This window comes from Aptenodytes forsteri, unplaced genomic scaffold, assembly GCF_000699145.1.
Source record: "Aptenodytes forsteri isolate BGI_AS27 unplaced genomic scaffold, ASM69914v1 Scaffold193, whole genome shotgun sequence".
NCBI classification, from domain to species: Eukaryota; Metazoa; Chordata; class Aves; order Sphenisciformes; family Spheniscidae; genus Aptenodytes; species Aptenodytes forsteri.
In genome coordinates, this window is record NW_008795405.1 from 1,787,917 (window position 1) to 1,791,031 (window position 3,115).

Below are 3,115 nucleotides of genomic sequence, written 5' to 3' on the forward strand. Positions count from 1 at the left end.
CGCTCCAGCACCTCAATGTCCTTCTTGTAGTGAGGGACCCAAAACTGAACATAGTATTCGAGGTGTGGCCTTACCAGTGCCGAGTACAGGGGCACGATATTTATATTATATAATATATATTATATATATTTTATATATATTATATATTTATAATATTTAAGTATTGTCATGAACACTTGACCATGTTTAGTCAAATGAGGACTGAGAAACAGCTGTAGGATTAGATCTGTGTAACTTGGTATTCAGAATAATTCTAGTTTTGAAAGAAGTCTTCAAGTACAGAGTTAACTAGAATTGTTCCAGTGCAAATAACTTCACTTGAATTAACCTAAATTGAAGGAGACTGGAGAAGAAAGACATGGACACTTATGGTAATATTTGATAGAAGTCTTTTCTGGCGCTGGAGAAGAGGTCAAAGGCACAGCAACATGATGAATTTGCAGAATGTCTGCCTGCCAGCAGAATGCCTATCAGAGGGACTTAACAAAAATGTATGTACGTAGCATGAGCTGTGGGTAGGAATCTGTGGGTAAACGTGCCCATTTACCGAAGCCTTTTACTCCTTAAATTAATGTTCCTTGCAATCTGCCTTGCTTGTTTTAGTAACAGGAGGAGGAACCTGGAATAGGCATAAGGCAATTCCTAAATAAGTGTTAAGAGGGTTGGAGGATGAGCAGCAGGGAGAAAGTATTGGCAGTGAGCAAACCCATCGGGAAATTTTCATAAACTGAGTATAATTGGCAAGACAGAAAAACTTGGGTATTAACTCAAAGAGCCTGGTCAGAAAAGAAACACAAGACAGGAAAGGACCACCTGAGTTATCAAGTGCTTCCCTTGCAGCCCCAGGGAACCTGTGTACCAGACACTTAGTTCACAGGGAAGTATTTACGCCATGCACACCATGGCATCCCAACCTCAGATCCAACTTACAGTATGTCAAAGGAGGGAAGATCATTATCTGTATAACAGGAAAGTTTGGTAAGCGAGAATGCTTTGATGTTCCTAGGAATGCAGAACTCTGCCAGTCCAAACCAGAAGAGAAATTCCTTCCTGACCCAACTCTGGCTGTTGGTTTAAAACTGCACACGAGTTAGATATCAAACAGATGCCTGCAATGTTTCTCAGTAACTCGAGGGAATCCAGCCTCCCCCCTAACATCCTGACTTGCTGTAGCCAGTTTCCATAGCTTCAGAAGACAGAAAACAATCAGAAAAGCCGCAAAAAGAAAGTCTGAAGTTATGCGAAGAATGTGAGAAAATAATTTCTAGTCCTTTCTGGGGGCCACCAGAAGGCCCAAGATTACTGCAGTGTTGCCACCAGATGAAGCAAAGAAACTTAAGCCGCTGATCCAAGATGTGACACTGGTTAATTGAGGGATAACTGAAATGTGGTAGAATAGCATTTACAAGCAGGAAGAGCATGAGCTATTTAGAAAATTAACTAAAACCAGCACCATGACATACCACAATGTCACAGACTGTAAAAGAATAAGAGGGCATAATGTGGACTTAACAGCGTTGCTTTAGGACAAGGTAATGTTGGGTAAAGCCAACGTATCTTGGCTGGTGGGAGTCAACTCTGCTGCTGCCCACACCAGATTTGGTTATTGACAAAAGCATCTGTCAAGTTATTTGGAAGTTACACTTTGGCCTCCTCAATGTAGGCTGGAAAATAATTGCTACTGAAAATGGTTCAGCACATGTATTTCTTCATAAGGGACGTAACAGGTTTCTTCACAATATTGAGTAACCACAACAAACAGCAAGAATATTGGGAGAGACCTGCCTGCAGGAAATAACCTTGAGTAAACCATTCAAACTCAGTAAACCGAGTAAACTGACTTTGAGTGAATCGATCAGGAGGATAAATCAAAGGATATTTGCAACAGGAATTCCCTATTTTGAAAGGACAGGCTTTCAAAAGCTCAGTCAGTGAGTAAACTGGCCCAAAGAGCTTGGGGATGTAAATGTTAAGTATGTGTATGATGTGGAGGACACGAGGGCTGAAAGTATGAATGCTATCTGGAAGTCATAGTCACTGCAAGAGAAATCTTAGAGGAGCACCACCCTAGACAGAAAAGGATCAATAATCACCTCTAGATGAAAAGAAAGGATACTGAAGAACAGAAAAAGACAGTTCTATGTGCGTTAGATTGCGATAGTTTTTTTAAAGATTTGCATCTCGTAACTTGAGTTCACACTCTACTTGAAGCTTTTCCTGTACATTTATGGTGTGTCACCTCTGTGGATTCCCTGGAATTTAACAACAAATGAACACAAAGTCCAGCTTTTCCAGCAGAGAGGACAAAGCTTTTTCTCTACCTAACAATCTGGTTTTCCTGACTTTTCTCCCAACTGGAAAGTCTTTGGACTTTTCCTCCAACACCTGTCTTTCTCCACTGCTCAGGGATCCTTGATTCACCAGCCATGAACTAGAGGTTGAACATCAGAAAAATTGCTCAGGTTTTCTGTATTTGGGAAGGAGGGCAAGCAGCGAGACACCACAACGCTGGTGCACTGCTGACCTAAACAGTAGCCACTAGCCTTCGCTGCTCAGCTACTGGCATTCACACGCACAAGCCCTCGTGTCTTTTCTCCGCAATGAGAGTTCAGCACTTTGCATAAATCTTTGCTAACTGGCTACAGAACACATTTGTATGTTTAACTCATACTTCAGTGTGGGAAGAGAAAAATTCTTTCCTGCTCCTCAGTGCAGTTGCTTCTGTAACGGATGAGGCAATTTCACACATCCACTGCTCCATTCTCACTTTTGCCTCTCAGGTTTACCACCAGCATATTCACTGAAAACGAAGCCAAATCGTTCACGTCATTTCTGGGGGATGGATGGCCTAGCATCGCCCCCACGCCTGTGCAGGGGGTCCGCACCGTCATTCACGAGGCCGCAGAGCCCCTTTGCATTGGTGCACCTTTCCCGAGGCCTGCCTCAGCTGGATTTGCGGCCGCGCTCATTTCACCCTTCAATCGCTAACAACAATTAATTAGCACCGCCATCGCACCTCGGGTTACCGACACCGCACCGGGCGAGGTCACCGGCGCCCCCGCCCCGGGGGGCGGCGAGGTGCGGAAAAAGCCCAACCGCCGCCGCACCGGCACCG